This window comes from Oryctolagus cuniculus, chromosome X (genome assembly GCF_051225735.1).
Source record: "Oryctolagus cuniculus isolate XC-2025 breed Fujian yellow rabbit chromosome X, ASM5122573v1, whole genome shotgun sequence".
Taxonomy (NCBI): domain Eukaryota; kingdom Metazoa; phylum Chordata; class Mammalia; order Lagomorpha; family Leporidae; genus Oryctolagus; species Oryctolagus cuniculus.
Genome location: NC_142888.1, coordinates 46,781,576 through 46,800,266, shown reverse-complemented (window position 1 = coordinate 46,800,266; position 18,691 = coordinate 46,781,576). Strand labels below are relative to the sequence as shown.

At 41.9% G+C, this 18,691-nt stretch overlaps 1 long non-coding RNA gene across 6 annotated transcripts in view; it reads right to left on the bottom strand.

Annotated features, from left to right (window-relative positions):
* Positions 1–18,691, bottom strand: part of LOC149119628 (uncharacterized) — a 61,200-nt gene that overhangs the window by 17,750 nt on the left and 24,759 nt on the right. The window contains exons 3-4 of one of the 6 annotated variants that reach the window (XR_016227702.1): positions 7,994–8,137; positions 6,359–7,833 (exon numbers count right to left, since the gene is read on the bottom strand). The exons of 1 other annotated variant lie outside the window; for it this stretch is intronic. This is a non-coding gene — a long non-coding RNA (uncharacterized LOC149119628). Of the gene's footprint in view, positions 1–6,358; positions 7,834–7,993; positions 8,138–10,086; positions 10,331–15,494; positions 15,692–16,799; positions 16,983–18,691 lie in introns of those variants that run through there. 4 more of the 6 variants (XR_016227701.1, XR_016227700.1, XR_016227707.1 and 1 more) reach the window with 4 other exon arrangements.

The window sequence follows — 18,691 nt, the reverse complement described above, 5'->3', positions numbered from 1 at the left end:
ATCTACAAAGCAATAGTCAATACAATATTATAGTGGCAGAATGATGAATATAAAATACATTATCCCTCTTAGTAGTTTTTTTTATCTGTTCTACTTAATATGACTGGTTTAATTCTGTAATTAATACACAGTTATTCTTAAGTGTTGAAAATTAACTGAAATGTGATCCCTGTTGAACATGGTGGTGGGAATGGGAGAGGGAAGAGATGTATAATTTGGGACATGCTCAGGCTGACTTGCCCCAAGTGGTGGAGTTGGAAGCATACCAGGGGATTCCAATTCAATCCCATCGAGGTGGCATGTACCAATGCCATCTCACTGTTCCAGGTGATCAGTTTCAGTTCACAGTTGGTCATGGTGAAGGGACTGGGAGTCAAAGGGAGCACATAGACAAGTCTAGTACCTGCTAACGCTAACTGATGGAGTAAATAAAGGGGAGAGTGATCCAACATGGGAAGTGAGATACTCAGCAGACTCATAGAATGGCAGATGTCCTAAATAGCACTCTGGCCTCAGAATCAGCCCTAAAGGCATTCGGAGCTGGCTGAAAAGCTCATGAGAGTATTTCAGGCATGGAAAGCCAAGACATTCTGGCAAAAGATCTCTGCGAGTGAGATCCCAGTGGAAAGAACAGGCCATCAAAGAAGGAGGTACCTTTCTCTGAAGGGAGGAGAGAACCTCCACTTTGACTATGACCTTGTCTAAACAAGATAAGAATCGGAGAACTCAGAGGGCTTCCATAGCCTTGGAAACTCATGACTGGAGCATAGGGAGATTACTGATGCCATAGACAGGAGTGTCAATTGGTAAAGTCAACAACAGGAGTCACTGTGCACTTACTCCTCATGTAGGATCTCTATCCTTAATGTGCTGTACATTGAGATTTAATGCTATAACGAGTACTCAAACAATATATTTCACTTTGTGTTTCTATGGGGGTGCAAACTGTTGAAATCCTTACTTAATGCATACTAAACTGATCCTCTGTAAAAAAAAAAAAAAAAAAATTATCAATTCCCAACTTGACTCTCACTGGGATTAAACATGACAATAGGTCTGCTCTGATTTCATCATCATTTTAAAAAATCATCTATTATTTTTCACTTTATGTTTCTGTGTGGGAGCAAACTGTTGAAATCCATACTTAATGTATACTAAGCTGATCTTCTGTATATTAAGATAATCGAAAATGAATCTTGATGTGAATGGAAGGGGAGAGGGAGTGGGAAAGGGGAGGGTTGTGGGTGGGAGGGACGGTATGGGGGGAAAGCCATTGTAATCCATAAGTCGTACTTTGGAAATTTATATGCATTAAATAAAAGTTTAAAAAAAAAAAAAAAAGAAAAAAAAAAAGAAAAATGTAATGGGCTTGAAAGTCGAGAAATAACACATCTAAGATCCAACGATTTTTGACAAGGGTGCCTGGACCATTCAATAGAGAAGCATCTTTTCAACAAATGATGCTGGGACAAATGAAGATGCACACAAAAGTACAATATTTGAACTCAAAATGGATCAAAGCCCTAAATATAAAAACAAAACATGAAACTTTTAGAAGGCAACATGAAGGTAAATCTATATGATCTTGAATTTGGCAAGAGAATATCCGATATGATGCCAAATACATGATGAACAAAGGACAAAATAAACTAGACTTTAACAGAATTTAAAAATTGTTGTGTTTGAAGGATTCTGTAAAGAAAGTGAAAAGACCACCCAAAGAATGGCAAAAAAATTTCAAACCATACATCTGATAAGGCTTTAATTTAGAACTCTTGCAACTCAACAATAAAAAGATAAATAATTCAATTCTAAAAACAGATTAGAATCTGAGAAGACATTTCTCAATATATATATAATAGAATGGCCAACAGGCACATGAAAAAATATTCAATATTCTAGTTATCTGGGGAATGCAAATGAGGATTACAATGAGATGCCTCTTTCCACCCACTAGAACAGGTAAAGTTAAAAATTTTTATTATAAAGAAGTGTTAACAAGGATATAGAGAAATTAGAACTTCTTTATAGTTTTGGTGGCAATATAAAATTATGCAGTCCATTGGAAAACAGTGTGGCAACTCCTCAAATCACTAAAACACAGAATTGCCATATGACTCAGTAATTCCAACCCTAGGCATATACCAGAGAATAATGAAAATATATTAGCGCACTTCAAAAATAGAATCAAAAAGAAAAATAGAATCAAAAGAGTGAGCCTATTTTCATGGAAATTTTTAAAAATCTATACATAAACTTTTCATAATACACACTTTCTATATATTATAAAAAGAAATTTTTCATTAATCTTTTGCATTAAAACTCAGATGTTATTTTTTAAAATTTTTAATTTTTAAAATTTATTTGAGAGACACAGAGAGAAAGACAAAGATCTCCTATCAACTGGTTCACTTCCCAAATACCCACAATGTCAAGGGCTGGGACAAATCCAGGAGCCAAGAACACAATCCCGGTCTCACACGTGGATATCAGGAATCCAATTACTCGACCCATCACTGTTGCCTCCCCAGGTTTCTGTTACCAGGAAGCTGGAGTCAGGAGCAGTCAATTATCAAACTCGGGCAGGTGTCTCTTAACAGCTAATGCAAATGCTGCCCCAACTCATATTATTAGTTCCACTTTCCCACAAATTTTTTGAGGTACTTTTGTATTTCCAGGAACAAATTTTCCTTTAAGATTTATTTATTTATTTGAAATACAGAGTTACAGAGAGGCAGAAGCTGAGAGACAGAGAGAAGTCTTCCATCCGCTGGCTCATTCCCCAAATGGCCAAAACGGCCAGAGCTGGGCTGATCTGAAGCCAGGAGCCAGGAGCTTCTGCCTGGGTCTCACCTATGGATACAGGGACCCAAGGACTTGGGCCATCTTCTACTGCTTTCCTAAGCCATAGCAGAGAGCTGGATTGAAAGTGTAGCAGCTAGGACTCGAACTAGCTCCTATAAGGGATTCTGGCACTGCAGGCAGAGGCTTTACCTGCTATGCCACAGTACCATGCCCCAGACACAACCTTTTAAAAAAATTCTTTTTTTGACACTCAGAGTTAGACAGTGAGAAAGAGAGAGAGACAGGGAGAAAGGTCTTCCTTCCATTGATTCACCCCCCAAATAGCTGCCACAGCCAGCGCGCTGCGCCAATCCGAAGCCAGGAGCCAGGTGCTTCCTCCTGGTCTCCCATGCGGGTGCAGGGCCCAAGCACTTGGGCCATCCTCCACTGCCTTCCCGGGCCACAGCAGAGAGCTGGACTGGAAGAGGAGCAACCAGGACAGAATCTGGTGCCCAAACTGGGACTAGAACCCGGGGTGCCGGCGCCGCAGGTGGAGGGTTAGCCTAGTGAGCCGCGGCGCCAGCCCTTTTTAAAAATTTTTGAACAGCATTATTGAAACAATCCAAATATCTATCAGTTGATAACATATATAAAAAAAGTGACATATCCCTACAATGGAATATATTTTAGCAATATAAACCAAAATAAAGTACTGATGCATGCTACAACATGAATGATCCCTGAAAAAAATTATATTAAGTGAAAGAAGTCAGTAACAAAAGATGTCATACTATATAATCCCATTCACATGGAACTCCAGAACAGGGAAATATGTAGATATGGAAAGTAGATTAGTGATTACTTAGCGATGTGATGAGGTGTTGCAGTGGGGCTTCTTTGCAGCATGATGAAAATTTTAAAAAATTGACTATGATGGTGATGGTATATATCTGTGGATATATCCATCCTATCAAACTTTACGTTTTAAATGGTTGAGCTATGTGGCTTAAAAACTATAAAACGATTTTAAAAAGAAACAATGAGTGAATAGCTGACTAAATGAAGATAATTGGAGATAAATATAAGTTCAACTCTTAATAAAATATCACAAAATCTGAATTAATATGGTATTTATGAATGAGATTTTTTATCATTACAAAACTATGAACCAACAAGTACAAAATAATTTAATATTAATTATCTAAGTACGTAGAGATAATAGTGGATGTTAACTTGGTTGGAGTCATTAGGAAACTTAGTTTGAAGAGTTAACCAGTTTGAAAATAATAAGCCCATGAAAAGAAATGCATTAGAAGTGTGTGGTTTGTGAATGGTCAAAGGACCACTGAGCAAATGTGAAAATAATAAACAAGGCAAGAAATTTACATGAGTCTATCAGTTAGTCCAAGTCAGAGTTCTCTACCCTGGCTGTATACTAGGATCATCACAGAAACTATTAAGTCAAAATCTCCAGGGATGGTACCTGAATTTTGGCATTTTTAGGTTCCTGTGTGAGTACAATGGACTGCCAGAGTGGAAAACTACTGGAATAGGCCAAGCAAAACTGGATACTACCAAGAGAGAAAGGAATAAGGGAGGAATGCCCACTTGGAGTGCTGGTCCAGTTAAGTCCTTCCATGGGCTCTGGAGGCTGTAGGTAACCAAACACCTAGATGTGGAAGAGTTATAATGAAGCCGAAGATGTCAGATATGGAAGAGCCCTTAGTGATTCCCAAGTCTAACTCTTTCTTCCCACTGCAACCCTTTACCCAGTCTGTACAGAACACCGATGTCCAGGGAAGGGGAAAGACTTGCCCAAGATTACAGTGAGACATTGGCAGAGTGTAGATCTGCTGACTCCAAATTAGTGCCCTTTACCATGCCCTACTGCTTTCCCACTTCACAGTCTGAAACTGAGTTTAAGAGGCAAGCAGTTCTTAAATGGACTATTAATGCATCCAGGCCTTTACCCAACTTTCTTTCCAAGCCTGCCTGAGGGCTTCAAATCTTTATCTTAAATACTGTTCTTTCGAAGCTACATTACATAATCAGTTCAGCAATAAACCTTTCAAGTTATACGACTTTTAGTCAAAGCAAATCTTTTGGCCTTGTTTTTCTGCCAAGACTCATGACTCCTGCCTGTCTCATCCGATGAACATAATAATAAATCTTTTCTGCTGAATGCCAACAGTATGCTGGGCAGTGTAAAGCACTTGGGACTTGGGAACTGGTGGAGAAGTTGTAGCTTAAGCCTAGTGTCATCCTTTCCTTATCATGACCTTTCACTCTTCCGAAGACCATAAACACCCATCACTCACACCTAACTATCCCCACAAACTCTCCAATTTCCCTGTTTGGTATAGAGAGTATGTTCCAACTGTTTTATCAGCCAGCTGAAATTCTCTCCTTGCTTGCCTAAACTTCTTCCTTGCTTTCCCATAACATAGCCATTTATGCTGTGTTATGCTCATTATAAGTTTAACTCTTTGGTGATCTGGTCAAAAGCGTACTGCTTGTGTGACAACTTCTTCATTATCCATGTCACTGCCTACACTTTCTTGGCCTAAATTATTGTTTCCTGGTTTGCAATTGCCTCCATCAGTCCAAGTCACAATTTCCTCTCCTATCCTATGAACTGAGCCTGACAAAGAGTAGCGTGTCTGCTTATCTTGACCCCATGTTTTTCCCACAAAAACAGAAACAGAGCCCATATTTCAAATTGCAGGCAGAACTTTATAGTTAGCCATGTGTTCTCTCATGTCTAGCAGTAGTATTCTAAAGTAGAATGGGCAAGGTGAAACTGAAACGACTCTCCCACTATGTTAGCTCTAGTGTTATCAGATCCTATCTACCAACACTTTCCCTGGCTCCACCTTGGTTGCTTTTCTTGGGTTATGTATTGGTACCCAATTGCCCAATGAAGCTTCAGAGAAATCATCTCTGACTGCTGAGAATGTCCTAGGCGCACTGCCCACAGGCACACTTCAGAGAGGAGTTATAAATGATCGTCCCAGATTCTTCATTCCTGGATGCTCCGAAGACAGAGAATAATAAAATGGAAATGGTCATTAAACCCCTTTTGGAGGAGGCCAAAATAGTTTAGATACCAAAACAAGATGCCAGAGATTCCCATGACCTTCTTTCTGTTTTTGAAGATTTCTCAGTTTTCTGAGGCACCGCCAAAGTGCTACCACTTCTAATTCATTTCTTTCACCTCTCCAACAATAACTTTTCCCCTGGAGCTCCCTATGAATTACCTGGATGTAAGTAGGCCTGCCCCACCATGTTTATAGTACCACTATTCACAATAGCCAAAGTATGGGATCAACAAAAGGGTCCATCATCAAATGAATAGATAAAGAAAATGTGGTGCATATGCACAGTGAAACATTCAGCAACACAAACAATTAAATTTTGTGATTTATAGCAAAATGGATGCAACTGGGGGGGCATCATGTTGAATAAAATAAGCCAGACACAAAAAATACTGTATGTTATTCCTTAACTGTAGAAGGTAAAATTTTTTTTAATGAAATTCAATCTAAACACAGAATGTTGATTACTGGAGTGTGGGAGAGATGAGAAGGATAACAGGTTTTTGAATTTAAAAAAAATAGGGGAGGCTGGGTGTGGTTCATTGACTCTGACAAAGATACTTAATTATGAGATGTAAAGAGGGAATATGGGATAAGGGGTATATGGGAATTCTTAGTATAATTACACCTCAATTTTTGTTTTGTAAGTTTAAAACTATTCTGAAATAAAATGTAAAAAAGGAGATGCGGGGCTATGAATTCCGTGTAAACTTTTGAAAATTACTTAAACTTTCTCAGCCACATGATAAAAGTGGAATGTTATAAAGATACAACTTTCATGGAATAATAAAATATCCCCTATAGAACAAGGACTAGACAAATGATAGCTTCTTCATCTTTGTCTTCCATTCCCACCTGGGAACTACTTATGTAGCATTCTGTTTCTGAGTGCATCCTAGATTGACTTAGTCCTGCCCTTTAGGACTCCAGATTGGCTCTTAGAGCTGAGAAAACAGTAATGACAATAGCTAACTCTTAAATAGCACTTACTATGGGCCCAATCGCTGAACTAAATGTTTTACATGTATCATCTCATTTAATCCTCACAGCATTCCTGGAATATAGTTTATTATCTCCATTCTACATATAAGACAACTGAGATATAAAAGGCTCTATAATTTGTACCCAGTATGTTGCTAGTAACTGATAGATCCAGGATCTGAACCAAAGCAATCTGCCACTTTAGAGACTTTGCTCTTGACTGCTACATAAGATGTTTGGTAACACTAGGCTGGTCAACTAAGGTGCTTGGATTCAGTTGAGGAGGCCGCCAGGCAAGAAGTGGTGCTCTTTGCACAATCTAGTCCTAAGCATTCCAAGAAGCTGCCTGGGATAGGACCTGTTAGGAACCATGAACATCCAGATAGTAGCTGTCTTTTGAGAACTTATCCTCTAGCACTCTGGGATATAATATGTTAGTTCCTGCCCCTATCTACCACAAGGCCAATGCAGAGAAGGCTATATGGTTAATGCCAACTGATAGTTGGGCTGGGTCATTTAGAATCTTCAGTATGTCTGGTCTGACTGGATCTTCTACTTACTGATTTACTGTGTGGATTTTTTCTTAAGATTTAAGTCAGAATTACAAATAGATGAGAGAAAGAAAGAGAGAGAGAGAGAGAGAGAGAGAGAGAGAGAGAGAACACCCATCCACTGGGTTCACTCCCTAAATGGCCGCAATGGCCAGATCTGGGCCAGTCTGAAGCCAGGAGCCAGGAGCTTATTCCAGGTCTACCACCTAGGTGCAGGGGCCCAATGACTTGGGTCATATTCTGCTGCTTTCCCAGGCACATTAGCAGAGAGCTGGATCAGAAGTGGAGCAGTCTGTACTCAAACTGGTGCCTATATGGGATGCTGGTGCTGCAGATGGTGACTTAACCTGCTGTACCATAGTACTGGCCCTTAATGTGTGATCTTGAGCAAATCCATTTTCTTTCTGAGCCTAGGTTTTCATCTGTACAACAAAGAAATTAGAGTAAATCAATGGTTTTCTAATTATTTCAGGCAGAAATTACTTTTTTAAATGCAATCTTAAACTACTACCCAAGATATAAAACAGAAAATTGGGTTGATAATAGCAGGAATGGTAATGGTTAGGGGGCACAGATGTCTACCTGCTTATAGTCTCCTTCACACTGCCAGGGTAGTCCTGAAACACCTTGATGGAACACAGTCTGAAGCCTTCTCATCCAAATAGTCTCAAGGTTCTCATCTGAATTGTGTTCTTACCATCAATGGTGGTAGGGAAAATCGGGTTCCTGGGAAAAGGAAAAAAGAAAAAAGGCCAAGGTAAGGTAACTAAAACTGCCCTTCTCAACATTCCATGGAAAAATTAAAAATGAAGAATACTGGTGGACACCTTGGTAGTGAGTGAGGTTGAGAAAGTGATGCCCCTCCCCATCCATACTTCTAAGTGTAAGAATGAGGCAGGAGAGTGAGGAATTCAAGAGCTGTAATCGGGAATGGTGTAGCCAGCATCAGGAATCAAGGGTTCCTAAGTCTTCAAATTATTTCAGCCCCAAATTGCTCTGCAACTTTTCTTAAATAAATAACTCTCATTTTCTAGGTTTGTTTCTACCTTCTTGACACTAGGAAGGGCAACATCAATCAACATCATGAGTAGGCTCAGGCAACTCTGATGGAAATGTTGGCTGTTGGAGCTAAAAGCCTGTCCTTTGTGATTGCTCCCTACCCTATCATAACATTCCTCAGCATTTTTCCTCCCTCAAACAGTCTTGCCAAGTGTCATCAATAGTTTTTTTTTGTTTGTTTTTGTTTTTTGGTTTTTGGTTTTTGGTTTTTAGTTTCTGGGCCCTTCCCAGAGCTGATAATGAACATGTATCAACTTGGAAGCTAGACCTTGGGTCCTGCTCATGAAAGACATGAAGTAGAATGCAAGCTTAAATGAGAGAAATGACACATTTCCACAATGAGTGGGATTATGACTCCTTAAAATGTGTCTGTAGCTTAGAAATTCCCCACACACATGGGGTCGGTGTTGTGGTGCAGCACGTTAAGTCACACTGCCTGCAACTCCTGCATCCCATATGAGCACCAGTTCAAGTCCCAGCTGCTCCACTTATTTTTTTAATATTATTTATTTATTTATTTGAGAGGCAGCATTACAGACAGAGAGGGATAGAGAGAAAGGTCCTCCATCTGCTGGTTCACTCCCCAAATGGCTGCAATGCCCAGAGCTGGGCCAATCTGAAGCAAGCAGCCAAGAGCTGCTTCTGGGTCTCCTATATGGGTTCAGGGGCCCTAGGACTAGGGCCGTCTTCCACTGCTTTCTCAGGCCATTAGCAGAGAACTGGATATGAAAAAGAACATCCAGGATACAAGCCAGCACCCATATGTGATGCTGCACTGTAGGCAGAGGTTTAACCTACTATACCACAGCACCAGCCATTGTTCTACTTCAGATCTAGTTCCCTGCTAATGCACCTGGGAAAGGCAGTGGAAGACAACTCCAGCATTTAGGCCTCTACCACCCATTATGGAGACCCAGATGGAGTTTCAGGCTCCTGGATTTGATCTGGCCCAGCCCCAGCCATTGTAGCCATTTGGGGAGTGAGCCAATGGATGAAAGATATCTCTCTCTCTTTCTCTTTCTCTTTTTCTCTTTCTCTTTTTCTCTTTCTCTTTCTCTCTCCCTACCTCCCTCCCTCTCTCTACCTCTCTGTGTGTGTTTGTGTGTGTGTGTCCCTCTCTCTTTGTAACTCAAATAAGCAAATAAATGCTAAAAAAAAGAAAAGAAATGCACTCACATACATATGTTGAGTATGGCTTAGAGGTCACTGTTAGAGAATCCCTATGGTAACAAAGAGAAGGTATTTTAGGACACCATGACTAACACAGAAAAATCTAACCAAGTTCCTCTTCTCCATAACTTGTATCTAGAAATCAGAGGAACAGTAACAGACGTGCTCCCTACAAGTTTCCCTTGCACTGTAGTCTCACGAGAAAACAGACAGCATGCATTGATTAGGTGTTCAAAAACTATTTACAAAGTATGAGAGGATTGTACGGAAGCCACAAGGCATAGTACAGTACTTATAGAGGGGCTGTGTCACCTTGGTTAAGCCTGAAGGTGTGGGAAGAGGGAGCTACTAAAATTTAGAAAGCAAGAATCCTGTAAAGAGGTCTACTTTGGGGGCTGGCGCCATGGCTCACTTGGTTAATCCTACGCCTGCAGCGCCAGCATCCCATGTGTGCGCCGGGTTTTAGTCCTGGTCGCTCCTCTTCCAGTCCAGCTCTCTGCTGTGGCCCGAGAGGGCAGTGGAGGATGGCCAGAGGCTTGGGCTCCTGCACCCACGTGGGAGACCCGGAAGAAGCACCTGGCTCCTGGCTTCGGATCGGCGCAGCAACAGCCGTAGCAGCCATTTGGGGAGTGAACCAAAGGAAGGAAGACCTTTCTCTCTGTCTCTCTCTCTCATTGTATGCGGCTCTACCTGTCAAATAAATAAAAAAGAGGTCTACGTTGAGAGGAAATGTGGTCTTTGGTTGAGAGGGACAGCCAGCTCAAGGTAATACTGTGAAGAGGAAGCTCAGAAAATAAAGACCTTGACTCCATTCTCTTCCGTTCCTCCTATCTCCTGCCAGGTGTTCCCATGAGTAAGACCACTCAGTAGTCAGAGCGCACTGGAATCTGTTGAGGTCCAAGTCAGCTTCCTGTGTCAGAGAGCTGGTTGTGGGGAGGTGAAGAGCAGATTTGGTCATGCAAATGAAAGCTAGCCTGCCTAGGTTGGTTGCACCTAGGCAGGTGCACCTTACCTCTACAACAAAATATTTCTGTGCTCTCTCATTATTTCTTTCTTTTTTTATTTATTTGACAGATAGAGTTAGACAGTGAGAGAGAGAGAGAGAGAGAGAGAGAGAGAGAGAGAGAGAGAGAGAAAGGTCTTCCTTCCGTTGGTTCACTCCCCGAATGGCCGCCACGGCTGGTGCTGCACTGATCCGAAGCCAGGAGCCAGGTGCTTCCCCCTGGTCTCCCATGCGGGTGCAGGGGCCAAGCTCTTGGGCCATCCTCCACTGCCCTCCTGGGCAACAGCAGAGAGCTGGAGTGGAAGAGGAGCAACCAGGACTAGAACCCAGCACCCATATGGGATGCCGGCGCCGCAGGCGGAGGATTAACCTAGTGAACCACGGTGCCAGCCCCTCATTATTTCTAACATTCTTTCAGATCCAAATCCTCTGACTCCAGAGACTTCTGGCTCTAACGTTCAATCCCAAATATTCTACTTTCAGAAGCATCTAGGGTCAGCAATTTCTGGATAGTTTTGACTTCAGAAATCTACTACCACAAAGAACTTTCTGAAGTTTTTGTTTCTGAATGTCCAATTGACCCTGAGAAATGATTTCCCCATCAATTTTTCTAGAGTACGAGCAGCACAGTTAAGTTGCTTCATCCTCAGGACAAATATTGGATTCCCCTGATCCTCTGGACACCATACAGGTGAGTTGTTTTCACTCTGTAAGTAATCTGAAAGATGAGTATCATAAAGCAAAGGCTGGCATTGCACACTGCCGAGACTAACAAAGCAGAATGGGAGAGAATTAAAGGATTAAGAAAGCAAAAAGGGACACGAAATGCAAGGGAAATATTGACCCAGTTAATTGGAATGACCTCTCTCCCAGTATTACGTAACATAGAAAAGGTGCCAGAGATATCACCTTCAAGCCACAGGGTTCTTCAGAGGCAGAGATTTACGATATCAATCCCTCATGTAGAGTGTTTTCAACCAAAATGTCTCTACCCATGACAGGCGGGTGCCATAGGTGCAGTAGCTGTATATATAGCATCAAAACATCTGGGTTCTAATCTCTTCTTAATCCTTTGAGAATTTGGGCTAATCATTGCTCTCTCTGTTTTAGTTCACCTAATAGGAATAGTCCTATTCCTGCATCCTTCCCCAAGTTGGCTTTTGAGAACCTAGTGAGATCACAGATGGAAACTAAAGTTTATGTAAAATTCTGAGTCCAGAATGCTTCTATGGTGAGCATATGAGCGATTGGGTGAATGATATAATGTATATAGATGTTCAAATTTCAGTGTGTCAGTGTGTGTAACTGAGTATGCATGATTAGGTCTGACAAAATGGAGGAAGGTGTGCAAATGTATGTAGGAGAGGATAGATGTGAAAATGGGGATGTGGAAAATAACTGTGTGTGGATATTTATGTAAGTTAATGTATTTGAAAGTGCATAAGAAGAGATATGAAAGAGGAAATACAGATATGTGTGGGCTTATGAAATCCGGAGAATCTTTAAGACAGTAAATGTGGCTGATAGTATGTGTGTCTGCATGGATGTGTATGAATGAATGTAAATGTATAGGTTGAATTGTAGGAAATGTCCACAACACTCTAACACTGGCTGTTTCCTATGGTTCATCCTACTATCTATTAAAGATGTTGGCCAGCGCCGGGCTCAATAAGCTAATCCTCTGCCTGCGGCACTGGCATACTGGGTTCTAGTCCCGGTTGGGGCGCCAGATTCTGTCCCGGTTGCTCCTCTTCCAGTCCAGCTCTCTGCTGTGGCCCGGGAGTGCAGTGGAGGATGGCCCAAGTCCTTGGGCCCTGCACCTACATGGGAGACCGGGAGAAGCACCTGGCTCCTGGCTTCGCATCAGCGCAGTGTACCGGCCGCAGCGCGCCGACCGCAACAGCCATTGAAGGGTGAACCAACGGAAAAGGAAGACCTTTCTGTCTCTCTCTCTCTCACTGTCCACTCTGCCTGTCAAAAAAAAATGTCTCCAGAAATGTATGAGTGAATTGTGTGTAAGCCAAGCCACATGTGTGAATGTGTAAATGTGTATGTTCAAGCAAACATGTATTTTTCATGAGAATGAATTTTGTGCCCAATCAAAGGTGTACATTGCTGGCAGAGCATGTAGAAGTATGAATCTATACAAGCATGCATGCAAATGCAAGTGTTGAGAAGGAAAGACATGATTGAGCATGGGAGTGCATGTGCACGCATGCAGGTTCAAATGTGTGTATGCGTTGGAGAGAAAGCAAGATTGAAAGCAGGAGAAAGCAAAGGACATACCCTAGCCTTTGAACTGTGTGCTAGTGAATAGATGCCTTCCTTTCAGCTCTTTACTTTCTCAGAAAATAGGCTTTCCAACCTGAAATTTTCCACACAGGCTTTCCACCCCAAAAGGGGCCTTTTATTTATTTATTTACTTCCTTTTCATTTCGCTCTGAGCCTCATGCCTAGCCATTCTGGGCTGAGGATAGGAGTAAATGCCCAGCTCCACTCAAAGAATAATTGGGAACACTTTGCTACACACAGAAAACTGGAAAACGACTGGCATGTGGGACTGAAACAGTGCGGGTTGTTGCCAGCAAGACAAAGGGCCCCTCAGCTACTTTATTTGTTCTCTTTAAAAGTAGCCCTAAGTGACTGAAATATCGTTCACCACCACAAGCAGTATGAAATTTCACCACCAGTTGGAGTTACAGAACTGTCTCCATGGCAACTGAAGTCCATAAACATGCAGTATCACTGTTGGCTGGTTACATAGCAGAGGTTTTAGTGCCCCACTACCCGACACACACCCTTCAGCCCTTTCTGGGTTGTTTTCTCCTTTTATCCCCCTCCTCATATTTTTCTTGCCTGTCAAATTCAAGAAAATTAAATGGTGAGTAAAATGAGTGGAAACTGAAGCTTTTTAAGCAATGAGTGCACTTGAGGTGAGTTCTCATCTCTGAGGAGCAGTGGAGGTGTTCAGCTTGCCTGCAGGCCAGCTTTCATAAGGGAAATTACTGCCTCCCACCACTATACCAGAACCCACAGATACACATACTCTTTGTGGCTACTGGTGAAAGGAAATAAGGCAGGCTAAAGGAAAAGGAGGTAGAGGGTTCAAGAGAAACCCTGAAAATTCAGACTTCCATGGCTTCTTCATTTGAATATCTCTAGGAGTCCTGGGGCAGGGACAGTGTGGTAGAAATTATGGTAGATCTTTATGAGTTGAAAGAATGAGGTTTGCCAAAGTGGGCATGAAATATTCCACAAGCAGTATTGGTACTTTTTTTAGAGTTTGAGCCTTGACTGTATTCCCACACTAGCCAAGAGGCAGGATCTGAGATCCAAAGAGCATTACAAGGCCTCAGGATTCATGAATCTCAAGCCCTTGATTCATCTCTTGGTAGCTGACCACAAACAACAGAATCTCAGGGTTATGGAATACATGAAATGATATGCTTCAATTTCCTAATCAAATCCAGCAATGGAGAGATCTCTGCTCCCAGAAATGGCTCATTTCCTTGGGCTAAACTTTGAACTCTGGACCTCTGTGGAGTCTATCCACAGATCTGCTCTTTGTTCCCTTGGTATCCCCACACTATAGCCATTTGCTTTACCCTATGGAAAGCCTCTGGATACCATATCCCCACAAGTTTTCTTTTCTTCCAAACAGCCTCATTTCCTTCAACTGTTCCCCATGGGTCTTGAGGATCTCACTCATCAGCCTGCTCACTCCCTTCTGTAAAATTTCCTGATTTAATGTATCCCCACCAAAGTGTGGGTCCCATAACATGAAACAGTTTTTCATGTGAGATCTGAGCAATTAGATACTTGGTAAATTCCAGGAATTGAACTGTAGTCAAGGATGGGAATGGCTGTGGACTATAAAAAAGGTGAATAGGGTTTGGCAATGTTTCTTTTCTAGGCCCAGTTTCTCGACCCTGGAAAATTAGACATTTAAATACATTATTTCACCATTCCAACTCTACCTGCAGCCCTCAAGTCCAGGGAACATCTGCTCTCGCACAATTCCAAGTCTATCAGTGCCTCAATCTTGTCATAACTAGCACCTAGGTATGGAAAGCTCATAGGTAGTCTCCATGGCAACTCTCTTTGTTTCTACTTTGATCTCCAAAACTCTGGTGCTGTGGAGAGCATGGCCATGGTCTCCCTGGGTTCCTTATGTATTCTGCTGACAACTACAACTATCCTCTTGATCTGGGAATTGCAGAGCAGGCCCATAGCTCCTTGCTTCTCTGGAGCTGTGTTCAGAGTTCACTTAGAAACTGCCTTTCTTCCAGTGACAATGTCAGAGTCAGTGGGTAGTGCCAAGGTGCCATGTCTAGTGAAAGAGGGGGAAAGGGGATAAGTTTTGAGCTCTACCCACTCTAAATGGAGTACCTTCATTATTTTGAACAGTGAACCTCTCTTGAGTCTGAGCAATGGCCCCAAGCTCCACCCCTCACATCTTAGAGTCATCTTGCTAATGTTACATTGAGCATGAGAGCTGATGCTGGGATGGCAGGAGGGTAAATTCCATCCCCATTTATGTAGTCCACAGTATCAGCAACACACATCACCTTTGACAAACTGTGTGGTGTCAGGCAAATTCTTTCTGATTCTCACTATCTGGGCATTAGTTTTCTCACCTTATCTGCAAAGATGGTCATGCTAAAGGTTAAAATAGATCATTTAGCACCATGTCTGGCACATGATAGGAGTCTAACAGGCACTAGCTTAGGAGAAGGTTGGGCTGAATAGTATTACCATTTGAATAATTTCTGAATTTGTGACTCTTAACTTCTGGCCATAAAGGGAGGGTAACCTGAATTGATCATCACAATCTATCATTTCTTTGAATATTTATTTGCTTATTTGAAAGGCAGAGAGAGAGAGATCAATCTTCTATCCAGTGGTTCACACTCCAAAAGGCTCAACAGCCGGGGCTGAGCTAGGCTGAAGCCAGGAGCTCAGGACTTCATACTTGTCTCTCATGTCGGTGCAGGGGCCCAAGCACTTGGTCCATTATCTGCTGCCTTTCCAGGTGCATTAGCAGGAAGCTGGATTGAAAGAAGAGCAGCTAAGACTTGAACTGGCACTTAGCTTGAACAAGCAGCAGCTTAACCCACTGTACCACAACACTTATCATTTTAAAAGAGCATTGTCAACTCATAAGCCCCAGAGAGGCAGGCTTGAGGTAGGAAAATCATTTCCTTCAACAAAATTCAGCTAAATGATTCTTATCAGTCATATATTTTGTCAACACAGAGCTAGTTGTGGGGACTTCAGCGATGCAAAAATGTGTGGGCCTTGCTTTGTAGGGACCTCTGAAAGAATAACCATGAGGAAAACACATAAGAACCATGCAGGAAGGCAAGGCAGTAGCAGTAGCCTTAATCACCCCAGGAGTTCAATGACTGAATCAGGGCCCAGAGGAACAAAGTGAAGTCAGCTTGAAGAGCCATCTGAAATGGCTGAAGGAAACCAGAGGTGGTTTAAAGAGTACCAGTGATAATGACACTAAGAATTCCTTGAAGTGAACCACAAGACCCTTTAAGATCTCCCTACCACCTATCTGGCTTCATCTCCCACTACTCTTTGCCTTGTTCATTCAATTCAACTTCTCAAACTTCTTTGCTGTTCCTTGAACATTCCATATACATAAAGACCTTTGCAGCTGCCACTCTCTGTATTCCCTCATTTACTCACATGGCTCACTCTCAGCTACTTCCAGTCTTCCTTGGCCATACTTGACAGTCTGCTCTGCTTTACTTTTATCCTGCTTAGCAATTAACACTACCTAACATAATTGCTCTACCTATTCTCCTTGTTGCTATCTTCCTAACTAGAATGAAAGTAATAAGAAAGATAGGAGCTCAAAAATAGTTTTCAAATGAATGAGAATTCATGTGTATTAAATGTGGAAGGAATCAATGATTAATTCATTGATTCCATTTTAAGGAAAAAATATTCCTTTGAAACTGATAAAATATATAGGCTCTCTCTGCAAAATAAGGCACATAGCTGTGCATAACACATAATTGGTTTCTCTTTCCAATTGACTCCATCCTTGAAATTTAAGATTCTCTGACATGTGGGACTGGCCCAAACAGATGCTGGCTTGAGTCCTGGCTGCTCCATCTCTGATCCAGTTCTCTGCTAAAGCACCTGGAAAAGCAGTGGAAGATGGTCCAAGTACTCAGGGTCCTGCATCCACATGGGAGACTCAGATGAAACTTCTGGCCCCTGGCATTGGCTTGGTCCAGCTCTGGGCATTGCAACCATTAGAGAAGTGAACCAGTAGATGGACAATCTCTGTGTGTCTGCTTTCTTCTCTCTCTGTAACTCTGCCTTCAAAAGAAATAAACCATTCTTAAAATTTAGCAAATATATTGAACTCAACAATGCCATAAAAAACAAGAGCATCTACTTGACATTTATAGAACACAGTAGTGGTAAAATACACATAGGAAAGAAGGAAGGAAGGAAGGAAGGAAGGAAGGAAGGAAGGAAGGAAGGTTGGTTGATTCTCTGACACTGTACAAATTCCTACATCTATGAATAAGAAAACAGAGGTCCAGAAAGGAGCAAGCTGTGCATCTCAAATCTTCAGTGGTTAAGGATTCAGCAGAGACACTTTTCTATGGAAGGAGGAGCTTGAAGTCTGATTATATGGTAATTTTAAACATACTGTGCTCCAGGACAAGCAGGCAGTTAACATAAAAAAGGAAAGACACTTTTACTAGTTTAAAAACATTATATATTAATTTATTCTAGGTAGCGAGAGATTGAGGGAAAAATATAGAGAGGGGCGAGCGCTGCGGCATAGCGATTAAAGCTGCTGCCTGCAGTGCTAGTATCACATATGGATGCTGGTTTGAGTCATGGATGCTTTACTTTCGATCTAGCTCTCTGTTAATCTGTCTGGGAAAGTAGCAGAAGATGGCCCAAGTGCTTGGGCCCCTGTACCCACACAGAAGATACCGAAGAAGCTCCTGGCTCCTGGCTTCAGATCAGCCCAGCTCTGGCCTTTGTGACCATTTGGAGAGAGACCCATCATATGGAAGATCTCTCTGTCTGTATGTCTCTGTGTGTGTGTGTGTGTGTGTGTGTGTCTGTCTGTCTGTCTCTTTTCTCTGTAACTCTGCCTTTTAAATAAATAAATGAATTTTAAAAAGAGACACACACACAGAGCAACAGGGTCTTTATCAACTGCCCATTGTTTTTACTCCTAAAATGCCTGAAATGGCTGGGGCTAAAGCTGGGAACTGAGAACTCAATCAAGGTCTCCCACACAGGTGGCAGGAACCCAATTACTGGAGCCAATCACTGCTGCTTCCAGGGTCTGGATTAGCCAGAACCTGGAATCAGGAGCAGGAGCCAGGTATCAGACTCAGGCTCTGATACAGCATGTGGGCATCTAAATTGGTGTCTTAACCACTAGACAAAACACTCACCCCTGTTATTTCTTTTATCAACCCAACATTATGAAAATCATATCAAATCCAACCAGATTCAAGTGATTTAAGCTTTATCATCTGTCTTCCTTTTCAAGGTCTACTCCATAGGCCTTACTGCCACCATACACCCTAAAACATACTATTTAATCCTGGCTGATCCTCTAGTAAATAACATAATACACCATGAATGACACAATTAGAAAAGCCATCTCTCACTCTCTTCTCCTTGTACCTTTATGCCTGCTCTCTCCAGGAGATCTATCCTCTTTCCCCATCAAATGCTGTACATAGGAAAGTTTCAGAGACACTCATTCACCCTGAGGTGTCAATGACTGACAGGAGGCCTTGTGTTGCCTCTGTATGTCCCAAGAGATGCTAATATTTTCCTGAGGGACTGATGGGGAGCAAAATATTACCAAGTGAATACTAACTTCAATCCCTATAGTGGTTGGAAAAGTAAAGTTTGTAATGAGAGTAGGCTGAATATAAAATGATACCTGTATATTTTGGTGAGTGGCAGGGACTATGGTAAGCTTGTAAGCAAATACTTCATCTAAGTCCACATGTTGCTACTGTGCTCACTCAAGGTTATCAGGTCTT